This window comes from Arachis ipaensis, chromosome B3, assembly GCF_059453495.1.
Source record: "Arachis ipaensis isolate K30076 ecotype BB chromosome B3, ASM5945349v1, whole genome shotgun sequence".
Lineage (NCBI taxonomy): Eukaryota > Viridiplantae > Streptophyta > Magnoliopsida > Fabales > Fabaceae > Arachis > Arachis ipaensis.
The window spans coordinates 64,885,912-64,896,856 of record NC_142438.1 but is presented as its reverse complement, the minus strand read 5'-3'; the positions used below and the strand labels follow the sequence as shown (position 1 = coordinate 64,896,856).

General features: G+C 37.5%; 1 non-coding gene across 1 annotated transcript; it reads left to right on the top strand.

The window, feature by feature from the left end:
• The first annotated feature begins 8,042 nt into the window (after positions 1–8,042).
• LOC148570926 (small nucleolar RNA R71) lies at positions 8,043–8,150 on the top strand. The gene has a single exon (XR_015908651.1). It is a non-coding gene; the product is annotated as a small nucleolar RNA R71 (small nucleolar RNA).
• The last annotated feature ends 2,795 nt before the right edge of the window (positions 8,151–10,945 follow it).

Sequence of the window (10,945 nt, the reverse complement as noted above, 5' to 3'; positions counted from 1 at the left end):
AGATCCTCTTGGCTCTATCCATCTTTGATTGCTTAGACCTTGATGCATATTCCTGTTATAGCTTCCACTCCTTTTAATAGATTTAGAACAAAACTCAAAGCGAGAGGGGTGAGAATTCATGGTAGCTAATAAAAATTAAAAACGAAAATAAAAACAAATTTAAATTAAAAGGTTATTGAAATTAAAATTTTTGAATTTGAAAAATTAAATTTTAAATTTTGAGTTTTTAAATTTTGAAATTTGAATTTTGAAATTTAAAATTTTGAAATTTGAAATTTGAATTTTTAAATTTTGAATTTTTAAATTTTGAAATTAAAATTTTGAATTTTGAATTTTGAATTTTGAAAATTAAATATTGAAATTTAAAATTTGATTTTTGAAATAAGATAAGATAAGATTTTGAAAAATATATGATTTTTGAAAAATATTTGAATTTTGAAATTTAAAACTAAGATAAGATAAGATAAAAATTTTAAAATCAAAATCTGAATTTTTTTTTATGGAAAATTCGAAAATTCAATAAAAATAAAGAGAAAATATATTTTTAAATTAAATGAGGAAAGAGAAAAACAATAAAATGACACCAAACTTAAAATTTTTAGATCAAAACGAAGAAAACAACTAAGAACAACTTGAAGGTCAAGATGAATACGAAGAACAAATTTTTGAAAAATTTTTAATAACTAAATAAAAACCAATAACCTCTTAATTTATGAAAAAGCAAAAATAAAAACAAAAATAAAAACAAATAAACAAGCAAAAAATAAATATTTACGATAACCAATAATAAGGCACACGTTTGTAATTCCCCGGCAACGGCGCCATTTTGAAGAACTGTAGATTGATGGTTTAGAAGTTATAGTAAACTCTCGTTGCAAGTATAGTTACTAAACCAAGCAATCAACCTTTCTTACAAACGTTTTGATTGTCACAAGTAACAAACCCCTAAATAAATTGATAACCGAGTATGTAAACCTCGGGTCGTCTTCTCAAGGAATTGCAGGGAGGTATGTTCTTATTATTGGTTATGAGTTTGTAAATTGGGGGTTTTGAAAGTAAGGAAGCAGTATGTTGAACAATAAGAAAAATAGTAATAATAAAATAAACTCTTGGCAAGGTATAAGAACTGGAAGTCCTGTCCTTATCAATTGTGATGAGAATTGGATTTTAATCCCACTTTGTTAACCTCTAACTATGAAGGTAAATCAAGTGGACTAATTAGCTTCATCCTCAAGTCCTAGTCAATCCCTGTGGGAAGACTAGCTTTAGAGCGATCTAGATCAATTAGTAATCTGCCAATTTCAACCACTGCTTTATTTGACAGCTCAAGCATTACCAATTACTTAACCCAAGCCAAAAGAACGAATTCTAAATTAAATTAAAAGCATTCATGTAAATAAAGCAAAGCAAAATTAAATCTGAAAATACCTCGAATTGCATTCACAAAAGAAATTAAATCGAACATGGATATTAATAAATTAAATTGGAAAAATAAATAAAAGGAACATTGAACATGTGATCGCAAAAGATGAAATCCTAAATCCTAATCCTAATCCTAAGAGAGAGGAGAAAACCTCTCTCTCTAAAACTACATCTAATCCTAAAATTGTGAATATGAAAGCTTGTTTATGAATGGATGCGTTCCCCCACTTTATAGCCTCTAAACTGTGTGTTCTGGGCTGAAAACTGGGTTAAAAACAGCCCAGAAATCGCTCCCAGGGATTTCTGTTACGTTTAGGTCGCGGGAAAGTGACGCGGAGGCGTCGTCCACGCGTCCGTGCAGATTGAAGTTCGCAAATGCGACGTGGACGCGTCATTCACGCGTTCACGTCGCCTAACGTCGGGGCAGTGGTGCATGAAACTGTGATCAACAACAATGGCGCCAAAGGACTTGGAACTCTTAAACGTGAATCACACTTTGTCACAATTCTGCACAACTAACCAGCAAGTGCACTGGGTCGTCCAAGTAATAAACCTTACGTGAGTAAGGGTCGATCCCACGGAGATTGTCGGCTTGAAGCAAGCTATGGTCATCTTGTAAATCTCAGTCAGGCGGATTCAAATGGTTATGGAGTTTAAGGTGATGAAAATAAAACATAAAATAAAGATAGAGATACTTATATAATTCATTGGTGGATTTCAGATAAGCGTATGAAGATGCTTTGTTCCCCTTGAACCTCTGCTTTCCTATTGCCTTCTTCCAATCATTCATACTCCTTTCCATGGCAAGCTTTATATTGGGCATCACCGTTGTCAACGGCTACATCCCATCCTCTCAGTGAAAATGGTCCTGATGCTCTGTCACAACATCATCTAACCAGCTGTCGGTTCTCGATCATGTCGGAATAGGATCCATTGATCCTTTTGCGTCTGTCACACGCCCCACAATCGCGAGTTTGAAGCTCGTCACAGTCATCCCTTCCCAGATCCTACTCGGAATACCACAAACAAGGTTTAGACTTTCCGGATCTCAGGAATGGCCGCCAATAATTCTAGCCTATACCACGAAGGTTCCAATTTTAGATTAGAAACCCAAGAGATATGCATTCAAGCTTGTTTGCATGTAGAACGGAAGTGGTTGTCAGTCACGCGTTCATAGGTGAGAATGATGATGAGTGTCACGGATCATCACATTCATCAAGTTGAAGAAGGAATGAATATCTTGGAGAAGAAATAGACTTGAGTTGAATAGAAAAACAATAGTACTTTGTATTAATTCATGAAGAACAGCAGAGCTCCACACCTTAATCTATGGTGTGTAGAAACTCCACCGTTGAGAATACATAAGAACAAGGTCTAGGCATGGCCGTGAGGCCAGCCTCCATGATCTAAGAACTACACGTCCAAAGATGAACAAAAGATAATTCAAAGATGAAAATACAATAGCAAAAGGTCCTATTTATAGAAAACTAGTAGCCTAGGGTTACAGAAATGAGTAATTAATGCATAAATCTTCTTCCGGGCCCACTTGGTGTGTGCTTGGACTGAGCATTGAAGCTTCCATGTGTAGAGACTTTTCTTGGAGTTAAACGCCAGCTTTTGTGCCAGTTTTGGAGTTAAACGCCAAAATTCTTGAGCTGAATTGGAACGCCTATTTGGGCCATCAAATCTCGGGCAAAGTATGGACTATTATATATTACTGGAAATCCCAGGATGTCTACTTTCCAACGCAATTGAGAGCGCACCAATTGGGTGTCTGTAGCTCCAGAAAATTCACTTTGAGTGCACGGAGGTCAGAATCCAACAGCATCTGCAGTCCTTTTTCAGCCTCTGAATCAAATTTTTGCTCAGGTCCCTCAATTTCAGCCAGAAAATACCTGAAATTACAGAAAAATACACAAACTCATAGTAAAGTCCAGAAGAGTGATTTTTATTTAAAAACTAATAAAAATATAATAAAAACTAATTAAAATATACTAAAAACATACTAAAAATAATGCCAAAAAGCGTATAAATTATCCGCTCATCACAACACTAAACTTAAATTGTTGCTTGTCCCCAAGCAACTGAAAATCAAATAGGATAAAAAGAAGAGAATGTACAATGAATTCCAAAAACATCTATGAAGATCAGTATTAATTAGATGAGCGGGGCTTTTAGCTTTTTGCTTCTGAACAGTTTTGGCATCTCACTTTATTCCTTGAAGTTCAGAATGATTGGCATCTATAGGAACTCAGAATCCAGATAGTGTTACTGACTCTCCTAGTTAAGTATGTTTATTCTTGAACACAGCTACTTTATGAGTCTTGGCCGTGGCCCTAAGCACTTTGTTTTCCAGTATTACCACCGGATACATAAATGCCACAAACACATAACTGGGTGAACCTTTTTAGATTGTGACTCAGCTTTGCTAGAGTCCCCAATTAGAGGTGTCCAGGGTTCTTAAGCACACTCTTCTTTTTGCTTTGGACCTCAACTTTAACCGCTCAGTCTCAAGTTTTCACTTGACACCTTCACACCACAAGCACATGGTTAGGGATAGCTTGGTTTAGCCACTAAATCCAGGATTTTATTCCTGTGGACCCTCCTATCCACTGATGCTCAAAGCCTTGGATCCTTTTTATCACCCTTGTCTTTTGGTTTAAAGGGGTATTGGCTTTTTCTGCTTGCTTTTCTTTTTCTTTCTTTTTTTTTTTTTTTGCAAGCTTTTCACTGCTTTTTCTTGCTTCAAGAATCAATTTTATGATTTTTCAGATCATCAGATAACATTTCTCCTTTTCCTTTCATTCTTTCAAGAGCCAACAATTTTAACATTCATAAACAATCAAATTCAAAAATATGCACTGTTCAAGCATTCATTCAGAAAAACAATAGCATTGCCACCACATCAAGATAATTAAACTGTTTTAAAATTTGAAATTCATGCACTTCTTTTTCTTTTTCAATTAAAAACATTTTTCATTTAAGAAAGGTGATGGATTCATTTTCATAGCTTTAAGACATGGACACTAATTATCATGTAATAAAGACACAAACATAAATAAACATAATGCACAATTTTTGAAAAACAGAAAATAAAGAACAAGGAAATTACAGAACGGGTCCACCTTAGTGATGGCGGCTTGTTCTTCCTCTTGAAGATCTTATGGAGTGCTTGAGCTCCTCAATGCCTCTTCCTTGCCTTTGTTGCTCCTCTCTCATGGTTCTTTGATCTTCTATAATTTCATGGAGGAGGATGGACTGCTCTTGGTGTTCCACCCTTAGTTGTCCCATGTTGGAACTCGATTCTCCTAGGGAGGTGTTGATTTGCTCCCAATAGTTTTGTGAAGGAAGATGCATCCCTTGAGGTATCTCAAAGATTTCATGATGAGGAATTTCCTTATGCTCTTGATGAGGTTCTCTTGTTTTTTCCATCCTTTTCTTAGTGATGGGTTTGTCCTCATCAATGAGAATGTCTCCCTCTATGTCAATTCCAACCGAATTGCAAAGGTGACAAATGAGATGAGGGAAGGCTAACCTTGCCATAGTAGAGGACTTGTCCGCCACCTTGTAGAGTTCTTCGGATATAACCTCATGAACTTCCACTTCCTCTCCAATCATGATGCTATGTATCATGATAGCCCGGTCTATAGTAGCTTTGGACCGGTTGCTAATGGAAATGATTGAGCGTTGGATGAACTCCAACCATCCCCTAGCCACGGGCTTGAGGTCATGCCTTCTTAGTTGAACCGACTTCCCTCTTGAATCTCTCTTCCATTGAGCGCCCTCTTCACATATGTAAGCCAATTCTTAGGGTCTGGGTTCACACTTTGATCATGGTTCTTGGTGATCCATGCATTGGCATAGAATTCTTGAACCATTAAGATTCCGACTTGTTGAATGGGGTTGGTGAGAACTTCCCAACCTCTTCTTTGAGTTTGAAAGGGACCTCGGGGATCACTTTCTTCTTGGCCACAACTTAATAGAAGTGGTCTTGATGCACCCTTGAGAGGAATCTCTCCATCTCCCATGACTCGGAGGTGGAAGCTTTTGCCTTTCCTTTCCTCTTTCTAGAGGTTTCTCCGGCCTTTGGTGCCATATATGGTTATGGAAAAACAAAAAGCTTTAGCTTTTACCACACCAAACTTAGAAGGTTGCTTGTCCTCGAGCAAAAGAAGAAAGAAGAGAGTAGAAGAAGAAGAAATAGAGGCGATGGGGTGGGCTTTGTGTTACGGCCAAGGGGGAGAATTGGTGTTTAGGTTGTGTGAAAATGAAGAAGTGAAGATGGGTTAATATAGGGGTGAGAGGGGTGTGTATGGTTCGGCTATAGAGGGTGGGTTTGGGAGGGAAAGTGGTTTGAATTTGAATGGTGAGGTAGGTGGGGTTTTATGAAGGATGGATGTGAGTGGTGAAGAGAATGGTGGGATTTGATAGGTGAGGGGGTTTTGGGGAAGAGGTATTAAGGTGATTGGTGAATGGGTGAAGAAGAGAGAGAGAGGTGGCGTAGGTGGGGATCCTGTGGGGTCCACAAATCCTGAGGTGTCAAGGATATCTCATCCCTGCACCAAGTGGCGTGCAAAACGCCCCTTGCTGCCAATCCTGGCGTTAAACGCCAGGCTGCTACCCATTTCTGGCGTTAAACGCCCAGAATGGTGCCAGACTGGGCGTTTAACGCCCATTCTGCTACCTTTACTGGCGTTTAAACGCCAGTAACTGTCTCCTCCAGGGTGTTCTATTTTTCATTCTGTTTTTCACTTTGTTTTTGCTTTTTCAATTGTTTTTGTGACTTCACATGATCATCAACCTACATAAAACAAAAAATAACAAAGGAAAATAGAAATTTGACATAGAATAGTAACGATTGGGTTGCCTCCTAACAAGCGCTTCTTTAATGTCAATAGCTTGACAGTGGGCTCTCACGGAGCCTCACAGATGTTCAGAGCAATGTTGGAACCTCCCAACACCAAACTTAGAGTTTGAATGTGGGGGTTCAATACCAAATTTAAAGTTTGGTTGTGGCCTCCCAACACCAAACTTAGAGTTTGACTGTGGGGGCTCTGTTTGACTCTGTATTGAGAGAAGCTCTTCATGCTTCCTCTCCATGGTGACAGAGGGATATCCTTGAGCTTTAAACACAAGGGAGCCTCCATTCACTTGAATGATCAATTCTCTTCTGTCAACATTAATCACAGCTTTTGTTGTGGCTAGGAAGGGTCTGCCAAGGATGATGGATTCATCCATACACTTCCCAGTCTCTAGGACTATGAAATCAGCAGGGATGTAATGGTCTTCAACTTTTACCAAGACATCCTCTACAAGTCCATAAGCCTATTTCTTTGAATTGTCTGCCATCTCCAGTGAGATTCTTGCAGCTTGTACCTCAATAATCTCTAGCTTCTCCATTACAGAGAGAGGCATAAGGTTTATGCTTGACCCTAGGTCACACAGAGCCTTCTCAAAGGTCATGGTGCCTATGGTACAAGGGGTTGAGAACTTTCCAGGGTCCTGTCTCTTTTGAGGTAATCTCTGCCTAGCCAAGTCATCCAGTTCTTTGATGAGCAATGGAGGTTCATTCTCCCAAGTCTCATTACCAAATAACTTGGCATTTAGCTTCATGATTGCTCCAAGGTACTTAGCAACTTGCTCTTCAGTAACATCTTCATCCTCTTCAGAGGAAGAATACTCATCAGAGCTTATGAAAGGCACAAGTAAATTCAATGGAATCCTATGGTCTCAGAATGAGCCTCAGATTCCTATGGTTCCTCATTAGGGAACTCCATGGAGGTCAGTGGGCATCCATTGAGGTCTTCCTCAGTGGGAATCACTGCCTCTTCCTCCTCTCCAAGTTCGGCCATGTGAGATGTGGTTATGGCCTTGCACTCTCTTTTTGGATTTTCTTCTGTATTGCTTGGAAGAGTGCTAGGAGGGAGTTCAGTAATTTTCTTACTCAGCTGACCCAATTATGCCTCCAAATTTCTAATGGAGGACCTTGTTTCAGTCATGAAACTTTGACTAGTTTTGATTAGATCAGAGACAATGGTTGTTAAGTCAGAGGGGCTCTGCTTAGAATTCTCTGTCTGTTGCTGAGAAGATGATGGAAAAGGCTTGCCATTGCTAAACATGTTTCTTCCACCATTGTTGTTGTTGAAACCTTGTTGAGGTCTTTTTTGATCCTTCCATGAGAGATTTGGATGATTTCTCCATGAAGGATTATAGGTGTTTCCATAGGATTCTCCCATGTAATTCACCTCTTCCATTGTTGGGTTCTCAGGATCATAAGCTTCTTCTTCAGAGGAAGCTTCCTTAGTACTGCCTGTTGTTGCTTACATTTCAGACAGACTCTGAAAAATCATATTGACTTGCTGGGTCAATATTTTATTCTGAGCCAATATGGCATTCAGAGTATCAATCTCAAGAACTCCTTTCTTCTGAGTTGACCTATTATTCACAGGATTCCTTTTAGAGGTGTACATGAATTGGTTATTTTCAACCATTTCAATGAGTTCTTGAGCTTCTGCAGGCATCTTCTTCAGATGAAGAGATCCTCCAACAGAGCTATCCAATGAAATCTTGGATAGTTCAGACAGACCATCATAGGAGATTCCTATGATGCTCCATTCTGAAAGCATGTCAGAAGGGCACCTTCTGATCAATTGCTTGTATCTCTCCCAAGCTTCATAGAGGGATTCACATTTCTTCTGTCTGAAGGTTTAGACTTCCACTGTAAGCTTACTCAATTTTTGAGGTGGAAAGAACTTTGCCAAGAAGGCATTGACTAGCTTTTCCCAAGAGTTCAGGCTTTCCTTATGTTGTGAATCCAACCATGTTCTAGCTCTGTCTTTTACAGCGAAAGAAAAGACATAAGTCTGTAGACTTCAGGGTCAACCCCATTAGTCTTGACAGTGTCACAGATTTGCAAGAACTCAGCCAAGAACTAATGAGGATCTTCCAACGGAAGTCCATGAAACTTGCAATTCTGTTGCATTAGAGAAATTAATTGAGGCTTAAGCTCAAAGTTGTTTGCTCCAATGGCAGGGATAGAGATGCTTCTCCCATAGAAATCAGGAGTAGGTGCAGTAAAGTCACCAAGCACCTTCCTCGCATTGTTGGCATTGTTGTTATTTTCGGCTGCCATGGTTTCTTCTTCTTTGAAGAGTTCTGTTAGGCCCTCTAAAGAGAATTGTTCTTTAGCTTCTCTTAGCTTTCTCTTCAAGGTCCTTTCAGGTTCAGGATCAGCTTGAACAAGTATGCCTTTATCTTTGTTCCTGCTCATATGAAAGAGAAGAGAATAAGAAAGTAGGGAATCTTCTATGTCACAGTATAGAGATTCCTTGAGGTGTCAGAGGAAAAGAAGAATAGAAGGAGGAGGTAGATGGAAGAGAATTCGAACATATAAAGAATGAGGGAGTTCGAATTGTACCTTGAGGAGGAGTCTTAGTCCCTTAAATAGAAGGATGTGAAAAGAGGGGAAGAATTTTCGAAAATAATTTAAAAAGATTTTGAAATAATTAAAAAAAATTTGAAAACTTGATTGAGATTTTCGAAAACTAAGATTGGGAAAGAAATAATGTGATTTTTTAAAAAAAAAGATTTTGAAATTAGAAAAATATATGATTGAAAAAATTAATTTTGAAAAAGATGTGATTGAAAAGATATGTTTGAAAAGATATGATTGAAAAATAATTTAAAAAAAGAAAATTTTTAAAATTAAAGTTGATTACTTGACTATCAAGAAATTAAAAGATATGATTTTAAAATTTAAAGTTTGATCCTTTCTTAATAGGCAAGTAACAACTTGAAAATTTTGAAGTAAATCTTTAATTATAGCAAGGATTTTTGAAAATAGTAAAAAATAATATAAAATGGAAAGAAATTGATTTTGAAAGAGATATGATTGAAAAGATATGATTTGAAAAAGATTTGATTTTGAAAAATTATGAAAACTTGAAAAAAATGTGAATTAAAAACAAAATCTTCCCTCTAGTGTCATCCTGGCGTTAAACGCCCAGAATGGTGCCCATTCTGGCGTTTAACGCCCAAAACTCTACCTTTTTGGGTGTTAAACACCCAGCCAGGTGCCCTGGCTGGCGTTTAAACGCTAGTTTTCCTTCTTCACTGGGCGATTTGAACGCCCAGCTTTTTCTGTTTCATTCCTCTGCTGAATGTTCTGAATCTTCAATTCTCTGTATTATTGACTTGAAAAGACACAATTTTGAAAATATTTTTGAATTTTTGATGATGAGAATCAATAAAAATGCAACTAAGATCAAATAAACAATGCATGCAGGACACCAAACTTAAAAGTTTGTATACTAAGGACTATAACAATGTAAAAACAATGCATATGAAAAACAACAAAAGACACTAAACAAGAGAATTTAAAGATCAGAGCAATGAAATCATCAAGAACAACTTGAAGATTAATGAAGAACAATATGTATAAATTCGAAAAATGCAAGAAGAAGAAAGTCATGCAATTGACACCAAACTTAAAAATTAATACTAGACTCAAACAAGAAACATAAAATATTTTTGGTTTTTATGGTTTTATAAATTTTTTGTGATTTTCGAAACTTATATGGAAAAGAAAATAAAGAGAATCAAAGCTTTTAATAAGAATTCCAGGAATCATTGCAATGCGAGTCTAAGACTCCGGTCCAGGAATTAGACATGGCTTACTAGCCAGCCAAGCTTTCAATGAAAGCTCCGATCCAAAACACTAGACATGGCCAATGGCCAGCCAAGCTTTAGCAGATCATTGCTCTCAACAGCAAAATTGATAGAAATCAACAAGTTCTTGTGATGATAAGTTGAAACCTCGGTCCAAAAGATTAGACATGGCTTCTCAGCCAGCCAGACTTCAACAAATCATCATGAAACTCTAGAATTCATTCTTAAAAACTCTGAAGAACAAAATAGAAAATCTTTTTGTATTTTTGAAAAAAAAAATTTTCGAAAAATAAAAAAGGAAAAGATTGTCGGCTTGAAGCAAGCTATGGTCATCTTGTAAATCTCAGTCAGGTGGATTCAAATGGTTATGGAGTTTAAGGTGATGAAAATAAAACATAAAATAAAGATAGAGATACTTATGTAATTCATTGGTGGATTTCAGATAAGCGTATGAAGATGCTTTGTTCCCCTTGAACCTCTGCTTTCCTATTGCCTTCTTCCAATCATTCATACTCCTTTCCATGGCAAGCTTTATGTTGGGCATCACCGTTGTCAATGGCTACATCCCATACTCTCAGTGAAAATGGTCCTGATGCTCTGTCACAACATCGGCTAATCAGCTATCGGTTCTCGATCATGTCGGAATAGGATCCATTGATCCTTTTGCGTCTGTCACACTCCCCACAATCGCGAGTTTAAAGCTCATCACAGTCATCCCTTCCCAGATCCTACTCGGAATACCACAGACAAGGTTTAGACTTTCCGGATCTCAGGAATGGCCGCCAATAATTCTAGCCTATACCACGAAGGTTCCAATCTTAGATTAGAAACCCAAGAGATATGCATTCAAGCTTGT